At 36.3% G+C, this 14,267-nt stretch overlaps 1 long non-coding RNA gene across 1 annotated transcript in view; it reads left to right on the forward strand.

Annotated features, from left to right (window-relative positions):
• LOC113508588 overlaps window positions 1-13,575 on the forward strand; it is an 84,901-nt gene extending 71,326 nt beyond the window's left edge. Inside the window, exon 3 of the long non-coding RNA XR_003402033.1 lies at window positions 13,414-13,575. This is a non-coding gene — a long non-coding RNA (uncharacterized LOC113508588). The remainder of the gene's footprint in view (window positions 1-13,413) is intronic.
• Window positions 13,576-14,267: the final 692 nt, after the last annotated feature.

Here is a 14,267-nt window from a genome sequence, read left to right on the forward strand (position 1 = left end):
ATAGCTTGCAAGTCTAGGAGAACAAATATGTGAAGATGAGTGCTGCATTTATGAAGGTTTGTTTACAGCAATGATACAACAATTCTTTTTTGGTATGTGCGACGTTTTTAATATTGTTTTAATAACGTATTGATGAACTAGATCGTTTGTATGTGCGGTTGAATGCAAGAAAATGAAACCAAACTTAAAGGAAAATTCACGGGTCTAAACTAGTTAATTACAAACTCAAAGGGTTCATAACCTTTTGTGCGACCCTAAAAAAGGAATAAAACAATATTAGTCGTATTAACGAATTCAAATTAATGAATGTTAATTATAAACGTTATTAATTCTCTTCGTTTTAGACTCCCACGCCACGCTGTATAAGGAGTAATATTATATTGAGTTAAAACCTACCGGCCTACCGCCACGTCTTAGACTATTATATTTGCAGTTGTATAAGAGTGAGAACGCACTGCACTGCTCATAGCAGAGTTTCTCTTCCACAATAGTGCAGTAATGCATATTTCTATCCGTAGATTTGTATGCACGAGGTGCTGGTTCGATCCCAACACAGGTAAAGTATAATTTGTTTTTTTCAAATTCATATGTTCTTTCGTAATTTATGTAAGACACTACTGACTTATGGTCAAGGAAAACATTGTCAGGAAACTTCGATTTCAATTCAGAATCTGAAATCGCCAACCCGCAACGAGCTAGCGTGGTGATCAAGGCTCTAACCTTCGTTATAAGCAATCTCTTATTAATCTAAAACATAAATGTAGTTTTGTTTTGCGGATACACGGGTTTAACGAATTCAATAACTTTTGGGTTATAATACATTTACAAGGATACAAACTGGAATGAATCTAATCTAGTAATTGGCAGGTTATTAGCGGACGTTTGATAAGTTTCACGAGAAATATTTTGTGAGGTATAGTTATTGTTTTGATTTTGTTCAGAGGTCTTCCCTTACTTGTCAAATGACAATAGTGGTAACGGCAAGCTGTGGCCCCTCGCTTACACAGTTACGATATCCTTGCTTTATGAGGTGTAAGTAGATGGTAATTTTTGGTACCTATTGCCCGATGTCTGTCTATATTTATGTCTTCTATCACGTTTGTTTATTTGTAGCGTTTATTTTGGAGGCGGTAAACTTTTTCTTAGATTTTTTATCTTCAATTACCTACTAGTTTCATGGACGGAACTGATTAGTGGTGTTAAATACAATTTGTGAGTTTTTCTCAATTTCTATTGCATTTTATATGTTACAGAGATGGTAAGAACAGGTTAAAGATCAATATATTTTTTATGGGACACGCAAAAGTATAGGAGAGAGGAAGAAAAAAAAAGTTTACTACTTAATAGCAGTAAACTTATTTTATGTTTTATAATAAGAATCCTACAATTCGAATGTTTCAATCCATTCTATATTAATAACATGCGCGACCAACACACCCCCCATATTAATCAAAATCAAAACATGTTTACAAACAATTCAGTTTTCATATCACGATTTGGTATCGAGTAACACAAATTTTCTCACATAATATCTGTGGCTACAGGTGCAAATTATAACCATGCGGGGTACCAAGACCCACACACGCGACAGTTACCAATTAAGGATGAGCCCTCCAAATTTGCCTATATCTGTAGTGTGGCTATATTTTTTAAGTTGGCCAAAGGTTCGGGGGCTCAGTTTAGTTTGGTTGTAAGTTGCAGTAATATGGCTGCCAAGGGAAATAAGTGCGGGCTTGTGAGCGAAGGGACGTATATTGCTACATAAGATAGTTTGTAAACTATACAGGATGCTAGTTTTGACATTAATTTTGATTTTGTTGCTGTTTGCCTTTTTGTTTGGCAGTTGTTGGAGGGATTATGTTTATTAATGATTATATTAAATTTTGTTTGATTTATTCATTTGGTGATGATAGAAAGGTGATTTTTGTAGTTTGTTGTTAACGCACGTAGAATACAATAATATACAGTGATATAATAGGCAGTAATACTAATCAATTTTGTATATCGCACTACACGGAAATGTATATGTTTGAAACGTCTTATATTCTTTTAGAGCTCCTTTTCCAATAGTTAAAAAGAACGCTGTCACAACTAATAATAAAAATGAGCATAGGTTGATACGGTCATACATTTCGTAGGTGAAAAATCCCCAGTATGTTGAGTGCGACTTGCAATAGATCGTTTTTTTTATTATTACACTTTTTTTTCTTCCTATATTCCCTCAACACCCTTTCATCTAGTAGACAAATTAATAAGAGCAGCCTGTTTGAACAGAGGGAAGTCTTGCTGGCGTTGCATTTAATAGAGCATTGTTAATAACATTAGCACCAGCAATTACCCCGGCGCAGTGTTCGCGGCTCGTGTGAGCCCCCTGTTACCCCGGCCGACGTACCCCTTTCCTTATAAGTGACTGTATTCGTCATACGAGTGCAATGGGTAAGAAATAATTGTGCACCGTTTTATTATTATTATGTTGTTCTTAGATCTATGGGAATGGTAAAGATAAAGTCATATTTTGAATAAACTTCGATTTTCATTTACCACTATTGCTTTTTTTAATGCGTGTGTTTTCGTAATGTGTAAATAATTTCTTTAGAATATCGATTGTCTAGACTTTGAAAGAGATCGCGACCCGAAAGTATGTTACGACATTTCTTCCCCAGTGTTCTAAAAAAACACATGTTAATACAAAATATAAACTGAAATTAAATAATGCAAACTATTGACGGTAACTAAATAACGGTATCAACTGGTTAGCAACAAAAAAAACGTTTATCGGGAAATTAAAATCAATAAATACGTACTTACAATAATTATCAGATATTAACACCACTTAAATGCTTAAAAGTTCTGGAGCCAAGCCAAAGTTTTTGATGTCAAAGTAATTACAAGTAGAAAAGCCTTACATGTATAGTGATTACCAATTATATTATTTACTTTAGTTTCTTAACATCAGTTCGCGTGTTGCCATACATTAAAATATTCAGTAGCCGAGCGGAAAGAGAATAATTAATCATGATTTTAGTTCAACCCATCTATGTCCGTAATACTTTGCTCCGTGTTTTGTTTTTAAAGGAAAATAGCCATAGGTTGAACTAAGTTATATGCTCGGCAAAGAATATATACTTTGCAAATTGGTTTAATGGATATTGGTTGTTGTTTCTATACACTTAGACCTTGTTATAAAGCTCATCGTCTGCTCCAGTTGTGTAATAAATTATAGGTAATTTAAAGGTGAAAGTAGGTATACGCTGTGCCCCACAGTTTCACTACAAGTTTTTTGCTTCTGAACCATCTTAAGTAGGTTTTTTTCAATTATCTTTAAAGTACTCTTATCCTAGAAGCTGGAAAATCAGACATGTAAAATAAAGTGTACCACTATGAATATCTTGCGAACATCAAGAGAATCTCCTACTGGTCGATAGTCTTCACTATAAATGGACTATAGAAAACAAAATTACTTTTTTAATTTTAGTATCGGATCTTAGCGAAGATACGCCGTCCACTGCGTCCAGCAGTGGACGGCGATAGGCTGAGATGATGATGATGATGATGATCTTAGCGAAATAATTTCTTCAGTTTTATAATAATGCTATCATGATAGTGAGATTCAATTCAATTAACGTCGATTAAAATCTATAATTGATTCCTCGCAGGCTACGATTAGACTGCACTCATTATAACTTGGCAACCCTTAAACGATCATAACCATTACAGCATTACGATCCCTCAGTAGATAAAAAAGGTCAATTTACTGAAAGTTGTCCAACAAAAGCAGTCCATTTTGATGACGCTGAAGGGTCTAATAACTTCGTTTTGGGTCAAGCTTCACTAATATTTCATGGCGGCACTGTTACCAAAATGTAAATATGAAAAAGACCTATCGGAGAAATGTAAAAATTAAATAGAGAACCTGAAGACTACACCTTTCTTGTATCCATTGCTTAGAAAAATCGTTTAGTTCCGCATTATTGATAAGGAAAAGATTGCATTATAGTCATTTAAGAGTACTTCACCTGTCCATCAATCAGTTCCCCGGAATAGGCATCAATAATGCTCGCGCGTATCCTCGTTTCAGTACGTTTCATCCCGATGTTTTCCTCAACAATAAGTCAGGACCTTTTTCTTGTAGCGCCGATCGACGCCGGCGTCCTAAATCAATCACGTATGTTAACACACGATCGTAAAACGTCTCCCTATCTCTCATGTAACACTTTAAAGTTGGATCCATTGAAATCGCAACTCTGGTAACAGAAACAAAGTAAATACCAGAAGCGGGTTATTCACAAGGAATAGATCGGACGTTTTGGCAAAATAAATGTTTCCATCCCCAAGCAAATATCCGCTTAATCCAATCGTGATAAAGAGTAGTTTTGCTTGTGTGCGTTCGAGAATCGCGTACCAGAATGTAATGAAAGGCGGGCTAACATTTTTATAGGGGTTTCAACGACTCACGGAGTAGCACCGTTTTACATTTAAGGATACCTCATTGTATTATGTGCGGGGTAACACATCGTCGTTTATGGGCGACAACTATCTTCACACTATACATATGTATATCGAGCGGTGGATAATGTTTGTTCATTTAAACTTTGTTAGGGTATTGCTTTGTTTTTGTCTTTTCTTTAGTTTGCTGTATAATAAGGGAGCACTGACAAAGACGGGTAAAATACGAAAGTTTAGGAAGATAGGTTTCCGTAGTGCTCATTCAGACTCAAGGGACAAACTCTTTGTTGAAGCATTAACAAGCTGTCGCGTCGACGGAGGGTTTTTGAGCTGAACTCTAAAATAGTTCCTTTGTTATCAACTCTTTCTCTATTTTCAACTACGATTCTGGCTATTCTATTCAAATATGGAAGGTCATGGAATCATTATGAAACTATTTAAAACTATTAGGTACTTTGTTTTAAACTAATTTTACAAAATTAGTTTAAAACATACTCGTAGTAGGTAAAAACAGAACTCACCGCTTGTTTTTCATGCTGTTATCAAACCTGCTTCTTCTCCGGCTTTAGCTACTTGGAGTAGCGATAATTTATGGGCTACATGAGCAGGTACTTCTTCTTGGCAAAAAAAGTACATGTCACAATTTTTCTCAATTTTGACACAAATATTCACAATGTATTACTCCATAGCTGTAACCAACTGATACAACGATGCTTTCCAGAACTAACATTCCCGTTCATTTTCCTTCACCACATCAGGAACAGAATATTCGTCTATTCCGGTACCTTTATCAGGTAGTCGCAATATGACTGCAATAACCTGCAATTCGTCTTTGCACAGCGAACGGATCAAACAGAGTACCACAGAGAACCGCATCGCAATAAACTCATTGTGAGTGTTGGGTTTGAAAAGATTGTGGGAATATTTGTGGGAACACTGTATTGGGTGATACGATATGGTAGATAAGTTAAGTCTACAATTATACTGTTCATGTATAGTATTATTTTAGATTAAACCTTTCTCTATCAAAAGTAGTCGTTATGGGTTGGATCGTCAGTTTTTTTTTTCCACGATTCGAGTGTTCAAATGAATTCTGCAACTTGTTAAGGTTTTTGAGTCTTTTGAATTATGATAATATATTTATCATAATTATCATAACTTATTATTCACACTCTACATTTTTTTCCTTTTTTTGGTACAATGCTAGGAACAAAAATGTATTCTCATACTTTTAAATTTTTCAGTTTTATAAAATCAGTGTCAATCAATGTTTATCTAGGTGTTTTTATTATTAACAACGAAAATTTTGTCTTCTCTCATTGCGTGAAATGCGAAAAGATTGCTAACCTTCTGTACTTATTTTCAACGTGGTAGTGACAACTATTTTGGAACCGTATTCAAAAGTTTTAACTGGTCTATCGAAAGCCATTTTGGTATGAGAATTTTACAGCGTTTATTTTGTCGTTACATAAGTGTAGACACTTTAGAGTGATTTTGTGAAACAAATGAAAATATCTTTCAATTCATCCTTGTTTCGAGTAAAATAGTTTTTTTTTGTAAAACTCTTCTCTTACTAAGTGAATAATGTGGAGTGACTCACTGAAGAGCCTGGAGTCAAATCAAAAATAGATTTGCTCAGCTGCTCGGATTTTGGGTTACATAATGTAATCGTTCCAGTCGCAAATTATATCAAGTATTTTATTATTTTTACGTAAAATTAGTAAACGGAATAGGTATCATAAATAGATGCATTCGTAAGAGATGGTGCGGACGAATGATCCCATCGAGATTGGATATTTTATCTCTTCTAAGAGTTATCACTGGACCCCGACTGGTCTTGCCCGTCGCTCGCTGCCTGCCGCCCGCCCGCCCACCGCTCGACGTCAACTATTTTATTACGATTGCAGCCTCACTTCATGTCAGCGATAGAATAAGCGGTGTTCTTTAAGTGAGGCGTATTTTACAAATACAAGGAGTTTTTAAAACAAACGTAAGGAAAAGTTACTAATGTCCCAGTGAGTTGGTGATTGTCATAAATTCACAAAGGATGAGGATCTGATGGTGCAGAAAGCTGGACACAGAATCTCTGTAAAATAATTACACATTTTCCTTGCTGAAGTATCTTGTAAAATCTGTCGATACCGAGAACTTCATGTCTAAGTTCTCATTCAATATTCTTTGATTACTTATAGTAAAAAAACTGAAAAGTGTGTGTAGTTGAACCATAGGACGTTCAATTAACAATATAAATTTGTGTAGTATAGTCTATTTATTGGATAAAAACTTCACGCTACGACCGATGGGGGTGTGAAGAAAGCTAGCCGATGTCCGGGTCTCAGCTGGTAAATTTAAATACACTTACATCGTATACATACGTTTAAATACGTAATCGTGCCTATTCCACCCTTTATCCACATAAACAAAGGCAACGCTTGAGTATTTTCCCAGTTCTGAGCTACATAGTACACTTGGGGAGTATATCTATACATAACAGTCAAGGAAAACGTGGCGCTGTACAACAAAATCATCTTAAGCCCCACTTAGCTTATGTATAAGGAAACTAAGCGAAATATGAGACATAATAATCCCCTCGTTATATTTTGTTTTCCTTCGTTTAGGCAAATATATTATGGTGATTTAATAAGGCAGAATATTAACTCGGTAGTGGTCTAAATTATACCATTTTGAACTTCGGTTGTTTATGGCGAGAAATTGTAAGAATTTGGCCAAGACAAGAAAGATTTCTTGTAAGAATAAACAGTCGGTTAAAAATAAATATTAAGTTTTTATCTGATAGGTGGCTAAGTGGAAAAAAACAGGCGCTAAACGTGAAAAACACATTTTAAATGTAAAAAAAACAACTGACTGAATGAATATGATAAATGTACTTCCTGCATAAGTAGGTATTCAGAATAACGTAGGCCTCAATGTACTATTCCATATACATAATAAAACATTGTAAAGCTTACAAGGCTAAACAGAATCAAATTACTTCCTAAATAAGTCCAAAGCATTCCCATCTAATTTAAACCTCACCAAACTAACTACAAGTACATATGTTAGAACTCTGCGTAGGCTACCAATGGACTGGGCTAACTAGCTGTTCTCAAGTCTAGCGCAGTTCGTGAACTGGGCTAATCCTACTTGCACTGTATTATGCGTCGATTTGTGAGCACAGTTCAAGTTTCGAGGGCGTTTCATCACAACTTTGTTTGTAAAGTGCTTGTCTGATGTTAGCCATTTTATATTGATACCACCAATTTGGGACGAAGCGATGGTACAATCTGATCAGAAAATAAAAAAATGTTTTAAATGTTGCGCTAATTAATATAAAAAACTGAGAGGTATGTAGTGTTATGATACATGTTCATATAGTAAAACCACGTCTTTGAAACATTCTTCTAACCACGTCTTTTGAGTAGAACACAGTGATCTTCAGTTCAGTGTAACACATGTACATCTTTATGAAAATCTTTATCCACGTAATATTCTGTTACACAACGAAAAAACTAATCCTTATAACTGTGCGTTCGTCGCTCACGTTCTTACCCAAGATGAGACAAATAAAGCAGAACGTAGCCGAACCGCCGAACCAGCCCTAAAATAATAACCGAACCCTGGCCACATGTCGACGTAATACCGACCGGCATTTGCTCGTAAAAAATAAGAAAAGGACCCCGCAAAATACTCTCTATTACATACCCTGTACGTCGAAAAAATTGGAAATACATTTGTTCGAAAGCGAATCGGACTGCGTATGGCCTTATCGGTGTCAGGCGTTTGATATCACTCTGTATCACGCGCGCGTGCCGCCGCACCCGCAGATTTGCAATGCTTTTATGAATAACATATCCGAAGATGATCCCTATAAGTTCTGAATGTTACTCTAACTGTGAGTATTCGAGATTACGTTCCTTGACATAAAACTTTAAGGTAACTTACATTATGCATAAACTCGAAAGAGTTTCACATTTCTTTCTTTACGAACTTTTTTGCGGTGCTTAGTGTTATTCTGTAAATTGACATTTTATTGTCCATAGCTTCATGTAAGCCACTCAGCTTTTCGAACTCATTACCTCCAAACTAAACTCAATGTAAAAAGAATGTGAGATATTGTTTGGCGGAGTACAATTGCTGATAAATTATAATAGTCATCACATGTCTATATCCATAGATATGTACTACTAAAATCAATATTAATTAATATAAAATACAACCAAAGTAATTAAGTAACACTTTTAGAAAGCTCAAAAAAAGATAGCAATATAGGGTATATTGCTTTCCCTTCACCCGGTACTAAGATCCTCTAAGATGCAAAACTCAGCACATCACGCTGGCAGTCTTTTTCTAAAACCAATAGTAAATGAACTACGTACTAGTTTATCAGCTGACCGTGCAACAGTTTATGTCGCAGGAACTTTATTAGTTTATTCGTTCACTATTCAAAAAACAAAAACTGCCTAAAATCTTTGATTTACAAATAGGAAGACACACAAGAGTCACTCGTAACGAAGGGTTTCAGACAAAAAGTCGAGAGTTTTATTAGCGGCTTGATTAACTATGCAAATGTACAAGTTCAGTTTCCACAGTCACCGATGATTTTTTTTAACTAAACTCGTAAACATTCTGTCGCAAAGTTATTGTAGCTCTGTCTTGTTTTTTTTCAGATAAGAGATCATAATGTAAGCTACAAAGGATGCAGTCAAGTATTTATGTTAAAGTCTCCTTGAAGTTAAAGTTGCACAGTTTTATGTACCCATCGTAATTGTTACTAGTAAAGAAAATGTGTAGAAGTAGCTATAACAGACAATTTAGTTCAGTCAGTGATGTTATATTGCACTACATTCGTGTTATTTTCGTCTCTTTCCTTACGTTCGTAAAATTGCGTAAAATTGGTTCAGTAACAAAAAGCCTCTTTCCCTATTCATACAATCAAAGGGAAAAATGTGAAGACAGATTCGTCTAGATAAACTCGAAGGGACTGGGCTGGCTTATCTGATTTTAAGCCTCGTTGGATTCCACTCATTCAGCCCCATTTACTCAGTAAAGCAAATACTCCTTGAATCATGCCAAACAGGAGAAAAATCGAACCAACGTCACTTCTTATACGGTAAGGTCTACCTGCCTTTTGTAAATTTTAAATCCCTAACAACATCTCAAGCAAAATCATTAGAAAACACGTACTTTAAGCTTTTATTTTCGATTTTAGCTCACTCAGTGTTCCACTCAGTTGCGAGGTAGATTCATTGTTAGGGACCACTTTCCAACAAAAAGACCCACTTACACTTCGCTAATGAAATAAAAATCTCAACTACGAAGCCGTGAAACGAGCCAGTATTGTGTTATGGATATAACTGGTATTTTCCTGTGGTTTCGCTCGCGTGATTTACGACGTTTGTGGGAAGAGTAAAATTCGGTATAGTTCAGAGTGTGCAGTAAACAAACAAACAAAACTAGTAGGAATTCAGAGATATAGCTTCATCCGTGTGCGGACCACAGGCCACGCGGCGCATCCTGCCGCGCGGCGCAGATCGCGGCTATTTGCATAGTTCATATTAATACCTCGAAATTAGTAGACGAACATTTTATCGTAAGGTTCAGAGCAGTAAAGGGATGTTCGTCAGGCGATCAATTTGTTAAAGCATGTACATTCTTGGACACTTTTTAGAAATTTATTAGTGATGGTCATACTATTGCGGGCAGGTATAACACATTAATGTCCCGAAAATATTATTTTCTCTCAACCACCCCATGGTTAACTCCGTCATTATAAATTTAGAATAGAAGATTTTGAAATAATAAAACCTTTTAGTTCCCGTTGATGGTAACCACCCAGAAGATTTGACCTTTCGTTCCAATGCCTTTACAATCATCAGTCAAATGCGGTCATTCCAGTGGACAAACTGTCGGTCGTCAGCGCGGTGCCTGATTGTTTCCTCTATTTCTTGTCTGCCGTAAGTTGACCTGTTATTCTTTGATTATGGGCCGCAGCGAGGCGCGGTACCGCCCCCGGCCGCCTCCCTTTGATCCCAACTCAACTGCGTCTAATTTTGCTCACTAGGTCACCTTTGCTGCAGTCTCTCTCATTTCTTTTTTTATACGCAGAACGATAGTAAGTATTATTTTCAGGAATTATCGTTTTAATCTTTTTGAATATTCTCACTTCACCTGATTAGAGAAGCAAAATTCTTCTGATAATACTTTCGTTTTCATTTAAGTTGTTTAAATGAAAACTAAAGTAGGTATTATCAGAAGAAATATGTGTGGGACTATTACGATAGAAAAAAAATCCTCAAAGGCTCATCATCATTATCAGAGAAAACGATCATTTACCATAGAATAAGAACCGAACACTTTCTTGATCTCCGTAAGCTTATAATCCAGGAAATGATAGTACGGAACGCATTGTATTATGGGCACAAATACGGAAGTTCGAATACTTGTAACGCAAATATAACGTCATCGGGGGTCTGCCGTTATTGTATCTATGGAAGTGGCACAGCGCACTATGCAGTAGGAGTGCACCTCTTTTTCACAATTTGTATAGAATTAGTTAATGAGGTGCTGACACGCCCGCAGGCCGTGAGATGATACTAGCTTAACAATTAAGAATATTAAATACTCGACCTCCTAGCTCTAGCGACAGCCTTTAATCTAAAAACGTAAAACATCCTGGAAATTGTAATATCTTTGATTTCAGACGCCAAATTGGCAATTTTTTTGTAGCAATAGTCTTGTATTTATTTGATAACATAATATGTCAGTGGTCAGTTGTCAACAGACGCTGTTGCCCTTTATGATCTGTTTAAATCGCTAGAAAGACCGTCGAGTTGCATTTCATAAATGTTCAATTGAAAATCGACGCCTTGTACAAGTATTCATGGATCACACAAATACATGTTCCATGCGGGGTTCGAACGCGCAACACTTCGCTTAGAGCTCATTGGGTAGCGACCTATCTACTCGGCTATTCGAGCAGTCAAAGCAATAAGGTAAAATTAGACCTATATATAAAGAAACTACAAATTATATTACTCACTGATATATTTTAAAATAACATAGCTATTTACTGTGCACTGTAATAAAAAAATGTTCATTACCACTGACCACTGATGACTATCGGGTTTTCCGATACCATCGAATAGGTAAAACAATTTCTTACTTGGCACAGTATCGTTCTATTCTTAATACACGTCCGACGTTCCTTACCACCAAAAATGAAAAATAAATGCCTGAAATTCTTGGATTCACATTTGTTCTCTTTGCGACATATCATGTTATTTCGTCTGTTGGGAGGATTACACCACGACGTCAGCCAAAACCGATACATCAGAATTGTTACGCGACTGTACTGCGTTTTCATTGCATCGGTTGCGTGTGTAAATGTAGCCCCGCCGCTTTTCGAGGCATTAGACCCAGTGGGTATTCTTATATGTTTAGTATTCCTCGAATTTCAAATCATGTTCATAGCTAATTTGGTCTATGACGGCGAATATTTGCTTGATTATCATAACAGTCTTAAAAACATTGACTTTGCTTTGGGCGTTAAACCAACCTGCGAAGCTTTATTTTCTAGAATCTTATGGTTAATAATCTTAACAGGAAATATCATTCTGACGATTGTAATTTGCTTTACCAATCCAAACATGTGCAAAGTAGACAATATATTCACTAGATTAACGTTTTGTTTGGTGGTCTCCGGGCAAATCACTAAAACCACTGTGTTCGAGCTACTGCTTTTTCGCCTAAAGGCTCTACGCAAGCAATGTAAAACTGACTTATCAGCGATGAGGACATTCAATGGTGACATCAAAGAGCTGAAATATAAAGTAAACAAATTTATGGTGATTTATAAAGATTTATTAAAAACATTACGTCACATTGAAACTCCGATGAAATTGATGGTAAATATAAAACGTGTTTTGATATCATTCACAGTTAGGATTTTAAAAGTAAAGTCTCGTGAAAAATACTATTTTGAATTATACCGGTTTAAGGATGTTGCATGTGTGGAAGAGAGAGGCCGGTTTACTTGAGTTGAGTGAGAGAGTTAGAGTGCGCTGTCTCTCATTCACTTCTTCAATAGGCTTAGTTCTCTGAGGAGCTCGTGGCAAAACTATGACTTCACCAGTTGCTCATTCACGGGTTAAGCTGCACTTGGTATAGTCGTAGACCATCTAAGTCACAACGAGCTCCTTTGTGTTGTGAAGGGCACGCTAAATTTTGGGAGCCTGCTGTTACTGAAACATCTTTGACAGGCTTTATGGGCAGTGAGAAGCCAGAAAGTCTGATAACCAGTCTGACTAACGTATATTGTGTTGTCCAGGTAACTGAGCTGAGGAGGTCAAATAGGCAGTCACTCCTTGTTAAGCACTGGTACTTAGTTCCATCCAACTAGACTGGAAGCCGACCCCAAGAGAGTTGGGTCAAGGCAAGGGTGATAAGCAGGCTTGGGTTTCTGAACTCTCTTATGATTATTTCAACTTCTTGCATACACATTATCGCTCATGATGTTTTTTTTTAATTTATTTTACAGATTTTTGTGTCGATGGCACTGGTTTTTCCTAAAATAATGGTCACGGTATACAGCAATTTGATTGGTCATTTACATGAGGTAATTTTTGTTAAATAATTAGCGTGAACATTATATCATTTTACACTGAATAACTACTGGCACTGAAGCTTCAACGACAACCTTAAAAATGTGGGAGTACAGTAGTATTCATTTTCGAAATGCAAAACGTACAAGCCGTCGTCACATGGGTTTCAAAACCATTGGGGAAGTGTGACTTGAAGGAAGGTAACCCCTGTGACACAAAGACTAAATTCCTTTATTCTTCTTCTTCTTAAAAAATAACAACTCCTTAAATTATACTATTGACAATGTAGAAGCATGACTGAGAGCGGTCGTCGCTCTTCCACACCGGGAGCGACGTCTATGAGTAAATTCCTGAAATGTTGTTTTAGTTCCATGCGGCATTCGTAATAGGAGCAGGTTCAATTCTAGTTGTACCTTTTACACCGGCTATCATGGCGGGGGCAGTTAACAGCGAAACTGAAAAAATACAATTGTTGTTTATAAAGCAGTTAATTGTGTGCAGAGGTAATACCTTATTTAATTTAGTAATCTTATAAATTCATCATCATCATCATCATCATCATCATCATCATCTCAGCCTATCGCCGTCCACTGCTGAATGGCGATAATCTTGTAATTTACTCACCATAAATGACTAGCCTTTATACGTTAAAAAAACAGAAGAATTTCATTTGTAAGAGCCATAACACCCATTCTAAACCTAGAATTCAAGAGTTTTGAGTTAAATCAATATTTGGATGTCTGCTAGAACCCTGACCTCATTAAGATATTCCTGTTCATTGGACAAAAACATAAAAAATATATTTATTTGTTTTAGATGAAAGCTCTCGAAAAGTAGTCAATGACGCGTTGACATTTCTTAAGCATCGTAACTTCAGATACACAATATGGCGCCTGTATGAAGTCGAAGTGCAAACATTAGCAGCCGCTTTGAAGAATATCATTACTTTTACAGTTGCTATGGTTCAGTTCGCACATTTCTGCGATTAGTTAAAAACTTTTGCGTAAAACCAAACTTACGCATATTAACCCAAACCTATCACGAAAACTGAACTTATCATATATTGCTCGCTGTGAGCCCAAGAGTGTGTGTCAAATGAGATGAATACTTTCATGAGTATTAGACAATTAAGAATATCAGTAAGGTGTAAAGTTATAAGGGAATGTGCACGAAAATACACTTCATTTCTCCCGCGTGGGCAAAAACATTATATATCTTTAA

This window comes from Trichoplusia ni, chromosome 2 (genome assembly GCF_003590095.1).
Source record: "Trichoplusia ni isolate ovarian cell line Hi5 chromosome 2, tn1, whole genome shotgun sequence".
Classification (NCBI taxonomy): domain Eukaryota; kingdom Metazoa; phylum Arthropoda; class Insecta; order Lepidoptera; family Noctuidae; genus Trichoplusia; species Trichoplusia ni.